The following is a 16,485-nucleotide window of genomic DNA, read 5'->3' on the forward strand; positions in this document are numbered from 1 at the left end:
GGAACCAGACCCGTCAAGGACAATTCTCTGGACAATTCTCTGGACTCTCTAGATCAATAATTATCAAAAAAAGTTGAACTTTGCCCTTTGGTTCACTGTAACAGGGTCGTTTAGAAAAGGGGGCGTGTCAAAATACACTCAAAAGCCTATAAATCATAAATAAAAACTCAGAACTTCACAAAAACTGATGAGCACATGTGTCATGACATGGTGAAGAAGCATGCAGAGTTTCATGGAGATCGGACCATAGGTGGCGCTATAACTGTCAAAAAGGTCGCCTATTATTAGGTGTTCAAGCACGAAGTGCTGAAAACCTATTGTAATTGCTATTTGAAAAAAAAAAAAAAAACTAAAACGCATCGTGCAGCCCAAACCGTAAGGCCTAGAGACTTGAAACCTGGCCAGGTGGTAGGGCCTCAGTTTGGGGAGAACCTATCAGAGTATGACCCCGATTGGCCCATAGGTGGCGCTGCAGCAACCAAAAGTACTAAATTGCTCATAACTCCTAGACCGTTTGACTTGGAATCAAGCATTTTGCACCACTGTGTTCCTTGGCTCAGACGGACAAGATGTATATCTCGGATTCTCGATTTGAGCAACAAAAAATTTGTTATGGCCGATTTTGTCCAAATCCTACTTTTGCGAACTAGTCCCTGGTTTTTTGCCTGATCGGAACCAGACCCGTCAAGGACAATTCTCTGGACAATTCTCTGGACTCTCTAGATCAATAATTATCAAAAAAAGTTGAACTTTGCCCTTTGGTTCACTGTAACAGGGTCGTTTAGAAAAGGGGGCGTGTCAAAATACACTCAAAAGCCTATAAATCATAAATAAAAACTCAGAACTTCACAAAAACTGATGAGCACATGTGCCATGACATGGTGAAGAAGCATGCAGAGTTTCATGGAGATCGGACCATAGGTGGCGCTATAACTGTCAAAAAGGTCGCCTATTATTAGGTGTTCAAGCACGAAGTGCTGAAAACCTATTGTAATTGCTATTTGAAAAAAAAAAAAAAACTAAAACGCATCGTGCAGCCCAAACCGTAAGGCCTAGAGACTTGAAACCTGGCCAGGTGGTAGGGCCTCAGTTTGGGGAGAACCTATCAGAGTATGACCCCGATTGGCCCATAGGTGGCGCTGCAGCAACCAAAAGTACTAAATTGCTCATAACTCCTAGACCGTTTGACTTGGAATCAAGCATTTTGCACCACTGTGTTCCTTGGCTCAGACGGACAAGATGTATATCTCGGATTCTCGATTTGAGCAACAAAAAAATTGTTATGGCCGATTTTGTCCAAATCCTACTTTTGCGAACTAGTCCCTGGTTTTTTGCCTGATCGGAACCAGACCCGTCAAGGACAATTCTCTGGACAATTCTCTGGACTCTCTAGATCAATAATTATCAAAAAAAGTTGAACTTTGCCCTTTGGTTCACTGTAACAGGGTCGTTTAGAAAAGGGGGCGTGTCAAAATACACTCAAAAGCCTATAAATCATAAATAAAAACTCAGAACTTCACAAAAACTGATGAGCACATGTGTCATGACATGGTGAAGAAGCATGCAGAGTTTCATGGAGATCGGACCATAGGTGGCGCTATAACTGTCAAAAAGGTCGCCTATTATTAGGTGTTCAAGCACGAAGTGCTGAAAACCTATTGTAATTGCTATTTGAAAAAAAAAAAAAAAACTAAAACGCATCGTGCAGCCCAAACCGTAAGGCCTAGAGACTTGAAACCTGGCCAGGTGGTAGGGCCTCAGTTTGGGGAGAACCTATCAGAGTATGACCCCGATTGGCCCATAGGTGGCGCTGCAGCAACCAAAAGTACTAAATTGCTCATAACTCCTAGACCGTTTGACTTGGAATCAAGCATTTTGCACCACTGTGTTCCTTGGCTCAGACGGACAAGATGTATATCTCGGATTCTCGATTTGAGCAACAAAAAATTTGTTATGGCCGATTTTGTCCAAATCCTACTTTTGCGAACTAGTCCCTGGTTTTTTGCCTGATCGGAACCAGACCCGTCAAGGACAATTCTCTGGACAATTCTCTGGACTCTCTAGATCAATAATTATCAAAAAAAGTTGAACTTTGCCCTTTGGTTCACTGTAACAGGGTCGTTTAGAAAAGGGGGCGTGTCAAAATACACTCAAAAGCCTATAAATCATAAATAAAAACTCAGAACTTTACAAAAACTGATGAGCACATGTGCCATGACATGGTGAAGAAGCATGCAGAGTTTCATGGAGATCGGACCATAGGTGGCGCTATAACTGTCAAAAAGGTCGCCTATTATTAGGTGTTCAAGCACGAAGTGCTGAAAACCTATTGTAATTGCTATTTGAAAAAAAAAAAAAAACTAAAACGCATCGTGCAGCCCAAACCGTAAGGCCTAGAGACTTGAAACCTGGCCAGGTGGTAGGGCCTCAGTTTGGGGAGAACCTATCAGAGTATGACCCCGATTGGCCCATAGGTGGCGCTGCAGCAACCAAAAGTACTAAATTGCTCATAACTCCTAGACCGTTTGACTTGGAATCAAGCATTTTGCACCACTGTGTTCCTTGGCTCAGACGGACAAGATGTATATCTCGGATTCTCGATTTGAGCAACAAAAAATTTGTTATGGCCGATTTTGTCCAAATCCTACTTTTGCGAACTAGTCCCTGGTTTTTTGCCTGATCGGAACCAGACCCGTCAAGGACAATTCTCTGGACAATTCTCTGGACTCTCTAGATCAATAATTATCAAAAAAAGTTGAACTTTGCCCTTTGGTTCACTGTAACAGGGTCGTTTAGAAAAGGGGGCGTGTCAAAATACACTCAAAAGCCTATAAATCATAAATAAAAACTCAGAACTTCACAAAAACTGATGAGCACATGTGTCATGACATGGTGAAGAAGCATGCAGAGTTTCATGGAGATCGGACCATAGGTGGCGCTATAACTGTCAAAAAGGTCGCCTATTATTAGGTGTTCAAGCACGAAGTGCTGAAAACCTATTGTAATTGCTATTTGAAAAAAAAAAAAAAAACTAAAACGCATCGTGCAGCCCAAACCGTAAGGCCTAGAGACTTGAAACCTGGCCAGGTGGTAGGGCCTCAGTTTGGGGAGAACCTATCAGAGTATGACCCCGATTGGCCCATAGGTGGCGCTGCAGCAACCAAAAGTACTAAATTGCTCATAACTCCTAGACCGTTTGACTTGGAATCAAGCATTTTGCACCACTGTGTTCCTTGGCTCAGACGGACAAGATGTATATCTCGGATTCTCGATTTGAGCAACAAAAAATTTGTTATGGCCGATTTTGTCCAAATCCTACTTTTGCGAACTAGTCCCTGGTTTTTTGCCTGATCGGAACCAGACCCGTCAAGGACAATTCTCTGGACAATTCTCTGGACTCTCTAGATCAATAATTATCAAAAAAAGTTGAACTTTGCCCTTTGGTTCACTGTAACAGGGTCGTTTAGAAAAGGGGGCGTGTCAAAATACACTCAAAAGCCTATAAATCATAAATAAAAACTCAGAACTTCACAAAAACTGATGAGCACATGTGCCATGACATGGTGAAGAAGCATGCAGAGTTTCATGGAGATCGGACCATAGGTGGCGCTATAACTGTCAAAAAGGTCGCCTATTATTAGGTGTTCAAGCACGAAGTGCTGAAAACCTATTGTAATTGCTATTTGAAAAAAAAAAAAAAACTAAAACGCATCGTGCAGCCCAAACCGTAAGGCCTAGAGACTTGAAACCTGGCCAGGTGGTAGGGCCTCAGTTTGGGGAGAACCTATCAGAGTATGACCCCGATTGGCCCATAGGTGGCGCTGCAGCAACCAAAAGTACTAAATTGCTCATAACTCCTAGACCGTTTGACTTGGAATCAAGCATTTTGCACCACTGTGTTCCTTGGCTCAGACGGACAAGATGTATATCTCGGATTCTCGATTTGAGCAACAAAAAATTTGTTATGGCCGATTTTGTCCAAATCCTACTTTTGCGAACTAGTCCCTGGTTTTTTGCCTGATCGGAACCAGACCCGTCTAGGACAATTCTCTGGACAATTCTCTGGACTCTCTAGATCAATAATTATCAAAAAAAGTTGAACTTTGCCCTTTGGTTCACTGTAACAGGGTCGTTTAGAAAAGGGGGCGTGTCAAAATACACTCAAAAGCCTATAAATCATAAATAAAAACTCAGAACTTCACAAAAACTGATGAGCACATGTGCCATGACATGGTGAAGAAGCATGCAGAGTTTCATGGAGATCGGACCATAGGTGGCGCTATAACTGTCAAAAAGGTCGCCTATTATTAGGTGTTCAAGCACGAAGTGCTGAAAACCTATTGTAATTGCTATTTGAAAAAAAAAAAAAAAACTAAAACGCATCGTGCAGCCCAAACCGTAAGGCCTAGAGACTTGAAACCTGGCCAGGTGGTAGGGCCTCAGTTTGGGGAGAACCTATCAGAGTATGACCCCGATTGGCCCATAGGTGGCGCTGCAGCAACCAAAAGTACTAAATTGCTCATAACTCCTAGACCGTTTGACTTGGAATCAAGCATTTTGCACCACTGTGTTCCTTGGCTCAGACGGACAAGATGTATATCTCGGATTCTCGATTTGAGCAACAAAAAATTTGTTATGGCCGATTTTGTCCAAATCCTACTTTTGCGAACTAGTCCCTGGTTTTTTGCCTGATCGGAACCAGACCCGTCAAGGACAATTCTCTGGACAATTCTCTGGACTCTCTAGATCAATAATTATCAAAAAAAGTTGAACTTTGCCCTTTGGTTCACTGTAACAGGGTCGTTTAGAAAAGGGGGCGTGTCAAAATACACTCAAAAGCCTATAAATCATAAATAAAAACTCAGAACTTCACAAAAACTGATGAGCACATGTGTCATGACATGGTGAAGAAGCATGCAGAGTTTCATGGAGATCGGACCATAGGTGGCGCTATAACTGTCAAAAAGGTCGCCTATTATTAGGTGTTCAAGCACGAAGTGCTGAAAACCTATTGTAATTGCTATTTGAAAAAAAAAAAAAAAACTAAAACGCATCGTGCAGCCCAAACCGTAAGGCCTAGAGACTTGAAACCTGGCCAGGTGGTAGGGCCTCAGTTTGGGGAGAACCTATCAGAGTATGACCCCGATTGGCCCATAGGTGGCGCTGCAGCAACCAAAAGTACTAAATTGCTCATAACTCCTAGACCGTTTGACTTGGAATCAAGCATTTTGCACCACTGTGTTCCTTGGCTCAAGACGGACAAGATGTTTATCTCGGATTCTCGATTTGAGCAACAAAAAATTTGTTATGGCCGATTTTGTCCAAATCCTACTTTTGCGAACTAGTCCCTGGTTTTTTGCCTGATCGGAACCAGACCCGTCTAGGACAATTCTCTGGACAATTCTCTGGACTCTCTAGATCAATAATTATCAAAAAAAGTTGAACTTTGCCCTTTGGTTCACTGTAACAGGGTCGTTTAGAAAAGGGGGCGTGTCAAAATACACTCAAAAGCCTATAAATCATAAATAAAAACTCAGAACTTCACAAAAACTGATGAGCACATGTGCCATGACATGGTGAAGAAGCATGCAGAGTTTCATGGAGATCGGACCATAGGTGGCGCTATAACTGTCAAAAAGGTCGCCTATTATTAGGTGTTCAAGCACGAAGTGCTGAAAACCTATTGTAATTGCTATTTGAAAAAAAAAAAAAAAACTAAAACGCATCGTGCAGCCCAAACCGTAAGGCCTAGAGACTTGAAACCTGGCCAGGTGGTAGGGCCTCAGTTTGGGGAGAACCTATCAGAGTATGACCCCGATTGGCCCATAGGTGGCGCTGCAGCAACCAAAAGTACTAAATTGCTCATAACTCCTAGACCGTTTGACTTGGAATCAAGCATTTTGCACCACTGTGTTCCTTGGCTCAGACGGACAAGATGTATATCTCGGATTCTCGATTTGAGCAACAAAAAATTTGTTATGGCCGATTTTGTCCAAATCCTACTTTTGCGAACTAGTCCCTGGTTTTTTGCCTGATCGGAACCAGACCCGTCAAGGACAATTCTCTGGACAATTCTCTGGACTCTCTAGATCAATAATTATCAAAAAAAGTTGAACTTTGCCCTTTGGTTCACTGTAACAGGGTCGTTTAGAAAAGGGGGCGTGTCAAAATACACTCAAAAGCCTATAAATCATAAATAAAAACTCAGAACTTCACAAAAACTGATGAGCACATGTGTCATGACATGGTGAAGAAGCATGCAGAGTTTCATGGAGATCGGACCATAGGTGGCGCTATAACTGTCAAAAAGGTCGCCTATTATTAGGTGTTCAAGCACGAAGTGCTGAAAACCTATTGTAATTGCTATTTGAAAAAAAAAAAAAAAACTAAAACGCATCGTGCAGCCCAAACCGTAAGGCCTAGAGACTTGAAACCTGGCCAGGTGGTAGGGCCTCAGTTTGGGGAGAACCTATCAGAGTATGACCCCGATTGGCCCATAGGTGGCGCTGCAGCAACCAAAAGTACTAAATTGCTCATAACTCCTAGACCGTTTGACTTGGAATCAAGCATTTTGCACCACTGTGTTCCTTGGCTCAAGACGGACAAGATGTATATCTCGGATTCTCGATTTGAGCAACAAAAAATTTGTTATGGCCGATTTTGTCCAAATCCTACTTTTGCGAACTAGTCCCTGGTTTTTTGCCTGATCGGAACCAGACCCGTCTAGGACAATTCTCTGGACAATTCTCTGGACTCTCTAGATCAATAATTATCAAAAAAAGTTGAACTTTGCCCTTTGGTTCACTGTAACAGGGTCGTTTAGAAAAGGGGGCGTGTCAAAATACACTCAAAAGCCTATAAATCATAAATAAAAACTCAGAACTTCACAAAAACTGATGAGCACATGTGCCATGACATGGTGAAGAAGCATGCAGAGTTTCATGGAGATCGGACCATAGGTGGCGCTATAACTGTCAAAAAGGTCGCCTATTATTAGGTGTTCAAGCACGAAGTGCTGAAAACCTATTGTAATTGCTATTTGAAAAAAAAAAAAAAAACTAAAACGCATCGTGCAGCCCAAACCGTAAGGCCTAGAGACTTGAAACCTGGCCAGGTGGTAGGGCCTCAGTTTGGGGAGAACCTATCAGAGTATGACGCCGATTGGCCCATAGGTGGCGCTGCAGCAACCAAAAGTACTAAATTGCTCATAACTCCTAGACCGTTTGACTTGGAATCAAGCATTTTGCACCACTGTGTTCCTTGGCTCAAGACGGACAAGATGTATATCTCGGATTCTCGATTTGAGCAACAAAAAATTTGTTATGGCCGATTTTGTCCAAATCCTACTTTTGCGAACTAGTCCCTGGTTTTTTGCCTGATCGGAACCAGACCCGTCTAGGACAATTCTCTGGACAATTCTCTGGACTCTCTAGATCAATAATTATCAAAAAAAGTTGAACTTTGCCCTTTGGTTCACTGTAACAGGGTCGTTTAGAAAAGGGGGCGTGTCAAAATACACTCAAAAGCCTATAAATCATAAATAAAAACTCAGAACTTCACAAAAACTGATGAGCACATGTGCCATGACATGGTGAAGAAGCATGCAGAGTTTCATGGAGATCGGACCATAGGTGGCGCTATAACTGTCAAAAAGGTCGCCTATTATTAGGTGTTCAAGCACGAAGTGCTGAAAACCTATTGTAATTGCTATTTGAAAAAAAAAAAAAAACTAAAACGCATCGTGCAGCCCAAACCGTAAGGCCTAGAGACTTGAAACCTGGCCAGGTGGTAGGGCCTCAGTTTGGGGAGAACCTATCAGAGTATGACCCCGATTGGCCCATAGGTGGCGCTGCAGCAACCAAAAGTACTAAATTGCTCATAACTCCTAGACCGTTTGACTTGGAATCAAGCATTTTGCACCACTGTGTTCCTTGGCTCAAGACGGACAAGATGTATATCTCGGATTCTCGATTTGAGCAACAAAAAATTTGTTATGGCCGATTTTGTCCAAATCCTACTTTTGCGAACTAGTCCCTGGTTTTTTGCCTGATCGGAACCAGACCCGTCTAGGACAATTCTCTGGACAATTCTCTGGACTCTCTAGATCAATAATTATCAAAAAAAGTTGAACTTTGCCCTTTGGTTCACTGTAACAGGGTCGTTTAGAAAAGGGGGCGTGTCAAAATACACTCAAAAGCCTATAAATCATAAATAAAAACTCAGAACTTCACAAAAACTAATGAGCACATGTGCCATGACATGGTGAAGAAGCATGCAGAGTTTCATGGAGATCGGACCATAGGTGGCGCTATAACTGTCAAAAAGGTCGCCTATTATTAGGTGTTCAAGCACGAAGTGCTGAAAACCTATTGTAATTGCTATTTGAAAAAAAAAAAAAAACTAAAACGCATCGTGCAGCCCAAACCGTAAGGCCTAGAGACTTGAAACCTGGCCAGGTGGTAGGGCCTCAGTTTGGGGAGAACCTATCAGAGTATGACCCCGATTGGCCCATAGGTGGCGCTGCAGCAACCAAAAGTACTAAATTGCTCATAACTCCTAGACCGTTTGACTTGGAATCAAGCATTTTGCACCACTGTGTTCCTTGGCTCAGACGGACAAGATGTATATCTCGGATTCTCGATTTGAGCAACAAAAAATTTGTTATGGCCGATTTTGTCCAAATCCTACTTTTGCGAACTAGTCCCTGGTTTTTTGCCTGATCGGAACCAGACCCGTCAAGGACAATTCTCTGGACAATTCTCTGGACTCTCTAGATCAATAATTATCAAAAAAAGTTGAACTTTGCCCTTTGGTTCACTGTAACAGGGTCGTTTAGAAAAGGGGGCGTGTCAAAATACACTCAAAAGCCTATAAATCATAAATAAAAACTCAGAACTTCACAAAAACTGATGAGCACATGTGCCATGACATGGTGAAGAAGCATGCAGAGTTTCATGGAGATCGGACCATAGGTGGCGCTATAACTGTCAAAAAGGTCGCCTATTATTAGGTGTTCAAGCACGAAGTGCTGAAAACCTATTGTAATTGCTATTTGAAAAAAAAAAAAAAACTAAAACGCATCGTGCAGCCCAAACCGTAAGGCCTAGAGACTTGAAACCTGGCCAGGTGGTAGGGCCTCAGTTTGGGGAGAACCTATCAGAGTATGACCCCGATTGGCCCATAGGTGGCGCTGCAGCAACCAAAAGTACTAAATTGCTCATAACTCCTAGACCGTTTGACTTGGAATCAAGCATTTTGCACCACTGTGTTCCTTGGCTCAGACGGACAAGATGTATATCTCGGATTCTCGATTTGAGCAACAAAAAATTTGTTATGGCCGATTTTGTCCAAATCCTACTTTTGCGAACTAGTCCCTGGTTTTTTGCCTGATCGGAACCAGACCCGTCAAGGACAATTCTCTGGACAATTCTCTGGACTCTCTAGATCAATAATTATCAAAAAAAGTTGAACTTTGCCCTTTGGTTCACTGTAACAGGGTCGTTTAGAAAAGGGGGCGTGTCAAAATACACTCAAAAGCCTATAAATCATAAATAAAAACTCAGAACTTCACAAAAACTGATGAGCACATGTGCCATGACATGGTGAAGAAGCATGCAGAGTTTCATGGAGATCGGACCATAGGTGGCGCTATAACTGTCAAAAAGGTCGCCTATTATTAGGTGTTCAAGCACGAAGTGCTGAAAACCTATTGTAATTGCTATTTGAAAAAAAAAAAAAAAACTAAAACGCATCGTGCAGCCCAAACCGTAAGGCCTAGAGACTTGAAACCTGGCCAGGTGGTAGGGCCTCAGTTTGGGGAGAACCTATCAGAGTATGACCCCGATTGGCCCATAGGTGGCGCTGCAGCAACCAAAAGTACTAAATTGCTCATAACTCCTAGACCGTTTGACTTGGAATCAAGCATTTTGCACCACTGTGTTCCTTGGCTCAGACGGACAAGATGTATATCTCGGATTCTCGATTTGAGCAACAAAAAATTTGTTATGGCCGATTTTGTCCAAATCCTACTTTTGCGAACTAGTCCCTGGTTTTTTGCCTGATCGGAACCAGACCCGTCTAGGACAATTCTCTGGACAATTCTCTGGACTCTCTAGATCAATAATTATCAAAAAAAGTTGAACTTTGCCCTTTGGTTCACTGTAACAGGGTCGTTTAGAAAAGGGGGCGTGTCAAAATACACTCAAAAGCCTATAAATCATAAATAAAAACTCAGAACTTCACAAAAACTGATGAGCACATGTGCCATGACATGGTGAAGAAGCATGCAGAGTTTCATGGAGATCGGACCATAGGTGGCGCTATAACTGTCAAAAAGGTCGCCTATTATTAGGTGTTCAAGCACGAAGTGCTGAAAACCTATTGTAATTGCTATTTGAAAAAAAAAAAAAAACTAAAACGCATCGTGCAGCCCAAACCGTAAGGCCTAGAGACTTGAAACCTGGCCAGGTGGTAGGGCCTCAGTTTGGGGAGAACCTATCAGAGTATGACCCCGATTGGCCCATAGGTGGCGCTGCAGCAACCAAAAGTACTAAATTGCTCATAACTCCTAGACCGTTTGACTTGGAATCAAGCATTTTGCACCACTGTGTTCCTTGGCTCAAGACGGACAAGATGTATATCTCGGATTCTCGATTTGAGCAACAAAAAATTTGTTATGGCCGATTTTGTCCAAATCCTACTTTTGCGAACTAGTCCCTGGTTTTTTGCCTGATCGGAACCAGACCCGTCTAGGACAATTCTCTGGACAATTCTCTGGACTCTCTAGATCAATAATTATCAAAAAAAGTTGAACTTTGCCCTTTGGTTCACTGTAACAGGGTCGTTTAGAAAAGGGGGCGTGTCAAAATACACTCAAAAGCCTATAAATCATAAATAAAAACTCAGAACTTCACAAAAACTAATGAGCACATGTGCCATGACATGGTGAAGAAGCATGCAGAGTTTCATGGAGATCGGACCATAGGTGGCGCTATAACTGTCAAAAAGGTCGCCTATTATTAGGTGTTCAAGCACGAAGTGCTGAAAACCTATTGTAATTGCTATTTGAAAAAAAAAAAAAAACTAAAACGCATCGTGCAGCCCAAACCGTAAGGCCTAGAGACTTGAAACCTGGCCAGGTGGTAGGGCCTCAGTTTGGGGAGAACCTATCAGAGTATGACCCCGATTGGCCCATAGGTGGCGCTGCAGCAACCAAAAGTACTAAATTGCTCATAACTCCTAGACCGTTTGACTTGGAATCAAGCATTTTGCACCACTGTGTTCCTTGGCTCAGACGGACAAGATGTATATCTCGGATTCTCGATTTGAGCAACAAAAAATTTGTTATGGCCGATTTTGTCCAAATCCTACTTTTGCGAACTAGTCCCTGGTTTTTTGCCTGATCGGAACCAGACCCGTCAAGGACAATTCTCTGGACAATTCTCTGGACTCTCTAGATCAATAATTATCAAAAAAAGTTGAACTTTGCCCTTTGGTTCACTGTAACAGGGTCGTTTAGAAAAGGGGGCGTGTCAAAATACACTCAAAAGCCTATAAATCATAAATAAAAACTCAGAACTTCACAAAAACTGATGAGCACATGTGCCATGACATGGTGAAGAAGCATGCAGAGTTTCATGGAGATCGGACCATAGGTGGCGCTATAACTGTCAAAAAGGTCGCCTATTATTAGGTGTTCAAGCACGAAGTGCTGAAAACCTATTGTAATTGCTATTTGAAAAAAAAAAAAAAACTAAAACGCATCGTGCAGCCCAAACCGTAAGGCCTAGAGACTTGAAACCTGGCCAGGTGGTAGGGCCTCAGTTTGGGGAGAACCTATCAGAGTATGACCCCGATTGGCCCATAGGTGGCGCTGCAGCAACCAAAAGTACTAAATTGCTCATAACTCCTAGACCGTTTGACTTGGAATCAAGCATTTTGCACCACTGTGTTCCTTGGCTCAGACGGACAAGATGTATATCTCGGATTCTCGATTTGAGCAACAAAAAATTTGTTATGGCCGATTTTGTCCAAATCCTACTTTTGCGAACTAGTCCCTGGTTTTTTGCCTGATCGGAACCAGACCCGTCAAGGACAATTCTCTGGACAATTCTCTGGACTCTCTAGATCAATAATTATCAAAAAAAGTTGAACTTTGCCCTTTGGTTCACTGTAACAGGGTCGTTTAGAAAAGGGGGCGTGTCAAAATACACTCAAAAGCCTATAAATCATAAATAAAAACTCAGAACTTCACAAAAACTGATGAGCACATGTGCCATGACATGGTGAAGAAGCATGCAGAGTTTCATGGAGATCGGACCATAGGTGGCGCTATAACTGTCAAAAAGGTCGCCTATTATTAGGTGTTCAAGCACGAAGTGCTGAAAACCTATTGTAATTGCTATTTGAAAAAAAAAAAAAAAACTAAAACGCATCGTGCAGCCCAAACCGTAAGGCCTAGAGACTTGAAACCTGGCCAGGTGGTAGGGCCTCAGTTTGGGGAGAACCTATCAGAGTATGACCCCGATTGGCCCATAGGTGGCGCTGCAGCAACCAAAAGTACTAAATTGCTCATAACTCCTAGACCGTTTGACTTGGAATCAAGCATTTTGCACCACTGTGTTCCTTGGCTCAGACGGACAAGATGTATATCTCGGATTCTCGATTTGAGCAACAAAAAATTTGTTATGGCCGATTTTGTCCAAATCCTACTTTTGCGAACTAGTCCCTGGTTTTTTGCCTGATCGGAACCAGACCCGTCAAGGACAATTCTCTGGACAATTCTCTGGACTCTCTAGATCAATAATTATCAAAAAAAGTTGAACTTTGCCCTTTGGTTCACTGTAACAGGGTCGTTTAGAAAAGGGGGCGTGTCAAAATACACTCAAAAGCCTATAAATCATAAATAAAAACTCAGAACTTCACAAAAACTGATGAGCACATGTGTCATGACATGGTGAAGAAGCATGCAGAGTTTCATGGAGATCGGACCATAGGTGGCGCTATAACTGTCAAAAAGGTCGCCTATTATTAGGTGTTCAAGCACGAAGTGCTGAAAACCTATTGTAATTGCTATTTGAAAAAAAAAAAAAAAACTAAAACGCATCGTGCAGCCCAAACCGTAAGGCCTAGAGACTTGAAACCTGGCCAGGTGGTAGGGCCTCAGTTTGGGGAGAACCTATCAGAGTATGACCCCGATTGGCCCATAGGTGGCGCTGCAGCAACCAAAAGTACTAAATTGCTCATAACTCCTAGACCGTTTGACTTGGAATCAAGCATTTTGCACCACTGTGTTCCTTGGCTCAAGACGGACAAGATGTATATCTCGGATTCTCGATTTGAGCAACAAAAAATTTGTTATGGCCGATTTTGTCCAAATCCTACTTTTGCGAACTAGTCCCTGGTTTTTTGCCTGATCGGAACCAGACCCGTCTAGGACAATTCTCTGGACAATTCTCTGGACTCTCTAGATCAATAATTATCAAAAAAAGTTGAACTTTGCCCTTTGGTTCACTGTAACAGGGTCGTTTAGAAAAGGGGGCGTGTCAAAATACACTCAAAAGCCTATAAATCATAAATAAAAACTCAGAACTTCACAAAAACTGATGAGCACATGTGCCATGACATGGTGAAGAAGCATGCAGAGTTTCATGGAGATCGGACCATAGGTGGCGCTATAACTGTCAAAAAGGTCGCCTATTATTAGGTGTTCAAGCACGAAGTGCTGAAAACCTATTGTAATTGCTATTTGAAAAAAAAAAAAAAAACTAAAACGCATCGTGCAGCCCAAACCGTAAGGCCTAGAGACTTGAAACCTGGCCAGGTGGTAGGGCCTCAGTTTGGGGAGAACCTATCAGAGTATGACGCCGATTGGCCCATAGGTGGCGCTGCAGCAACCAAAAGTACTAAATTGCTCATAACTCCTAGACCGTTTGACTTGGAATCAAGCATTTTGCACCACTGTGTTCCTTGGCTCAAGACGGACAAGATGTATATCTCGGATTCTCGATTTGAGCAACAAAAAATTTGTTATGGCCGATTTTGTCCAAATCCTACTTTTGCGAACTAGTCCCTGGTTTTTTGCCTGATCGGAACCAGACCCGTCTAGGACAATTCTCTGGACAATTCTCTGGACTCTCTAGATCAATAATTATCAAAAAAAGTTGAACTTTGCCCTTTGGTTCACTGTAACAGGGTCGTTTAGAAAAGGGGGCGTGTCAAAATACACTCAAAAGCCTATAAATCATAAATAAAAACTCAGAACTTCACAAAAACTGATGAGCACATGTGCCATGACATGGTGAAGAAGCATGCAGAGTTTCATGGAGATCGGACCATAGGTGGCGCTATAACTGTCAAAAAGGTCGCCTATTATTAGGTGTTCAAGCACGAAGTGCTGAAAACCTATTGTAATTGCTATTTGAAAAAAAAAAAAAAACTAAAACGCATCGTGCAGCCCAAACCGTAAGGCCTAGAGACTTGAAACCTGGCCAGGTGGTAGGGCCTCAGTTTGGGGAGAACCTATCAGAGTATGACCCCGATTGGCCCATAGGTGGCGCTGCAGCAACCAAAAGTACTAAATTGCTCATAACTCCTAGACCGTTTGACTTGGAATCAAGCATTTTGCACCACTGTGTTCCTTGGCTCAAGACGGACAAGATGTATATCTCGGATTCTCGATTTGAGCAACAAAAAATTTGTTATGGCCGATTTTGTCCAAATCCTACTTTTGCGAACTAGTCCCTGGTTTTTTGCCTGATCGGAACCAGACCCGTCTAGGACAATTCTCTGGACAATTCTCTGGACTCTCTAGATCAATAATTATCAAAAAAAGTTGAACTTTGCCCTTTGGTTCACTGTAACAGGGTCGTTTAGAAAAGGGGGCGTGTCAAAATACACTCAAAAGCCTATAAATCATAAATAAAAACTCAGAACTTCACAAAAACTAATGAGCACATGTGCCATGACATGGTGAAGAAGCATGCAGAGTTTCATGGAGATCGGACCATAGGTGGCGCTATAACTGTCAAAAAGGTCGCCTATTATTAGGTGTTCAAGCACGAAGTGCTGAAAACCTATTGTAATTGCTATTTGAAAAAAAAAAAAAAACTAAAACGCATCGTGCAGCCCAAACCGTAAGGCCTAGAGACTTGAAACCTGGCCAGGTGGTAGGGCCTCAGTTTGGGGAGAACCTATCAGAGTATGACCCCGATTGGCCCATAGGTGGCGCTGCAGCAACCAAAAGTACTAAATTGCTCATAACTCCTAGACCGTTTGACTTGGAATCAAGCATTTTGCACCACTGTGTTCCTTGGCTCAGACGGACAAGATGTATATCTCGGATTCTCGATTTGAGCAACAAAAAATTTGTTATGGCCGATTTTGTCCAAATCCTACTTTTGCGAACTAGTCCCTGGTTTTTTGCCTGATCGGAACCAGACCCGTCAAGGACAATTCTCTGGACAATTCTCTGGACTCTCTAGATCAATAATTATCAAAAAAAGTTGAACTTTGCCCTTTGGTTCACTGTAACAGGGTCGTTTAGAAAAGGGGGCGTGTCAAAATACACTCAAAAGCCTATAAATCATAAATAAAAACTCAGAACTTCACAAAAACTGATGAGCACATGTGCCATGACATGGTGAAGAAGCATGCAGAGTTTCATGGAGATCGGACCATAGGTGGCGCTATAACTGTCAAAAAGGTCGCCTATTATTAGGTGTTCAAGCACGAAGTGCTGAAAACCTATTGTAATTGCTATTTGAAAAAAAAAAAAAAAACTAAAACGCATCGTGCAGCCCAAACCGTAAGGCCTAGAGACTTGAAACCTGGCCAGGTGGTAGGGCCTCAGTTTGGGGAGAACCTATCAGAGTATGACCCCGATTGGCCCATAGGTGGCGCTGCAGCAACCAAAAGTACTAAATTGCTCATAACTCCTAGACCGTTTGACTTGGAATCAAGCATTTTGCACCACTGTGTTCCTTGGCTCAGACGGACAAGATGTATATCTCGGATTCTCGATTTGAGCAACAAAAAATTTGTTATGGCCGATTTTGTCCAAATCCTACTTTTGCGAACTAGTCCCTGGTTTTTTGCCTGATCGGAACCAGACCCGTCAAGGACAATTCTCTGGACAATTCTCTGGACTCTCTAGATCAATAATTATCAAAAAAAGTTGAACTTTGCCCTTTGGTTCACTGTAACAGGGTCGTTTAGAAAAGGGGGCGTGTCAAAATACACTCAAAAGCCTATAAATCATAAATAAAAACTCAGAACTTCACAAAAACTGATGAGCACATGTGCCATGACATGGTGAAGAAGCATGCAGAGTTTCATGGAGATCGGACCATAGGTGGCGCTATAACTGTCAAAAAGGTCGCCTATTATTAGGTGTTCAAGCACGAAGTGCTGAAAACCTATTGTAATTGCTATTTGAAAAAAAAAAAAAAAACTAAAACGCATCGTGCAGCCCAAACCGTAAGGCCT

Source organism: Siphateles boraxobius, unplaced genomic scaffold (assembly GCF_051911475.1).
Source record: "Siphateles boraxobius isolate OS27281-9 unplaced genomic scaffold, OSU_SipBor_1 46, whole genome shotgun sequence".
Taxonomy (NCBI): Eukaryota; Metazoa; Chordata; class Actinopteri; order Cypriniformes; family Leuciscidae; genus Siphateles; species Siphateles boraxobius.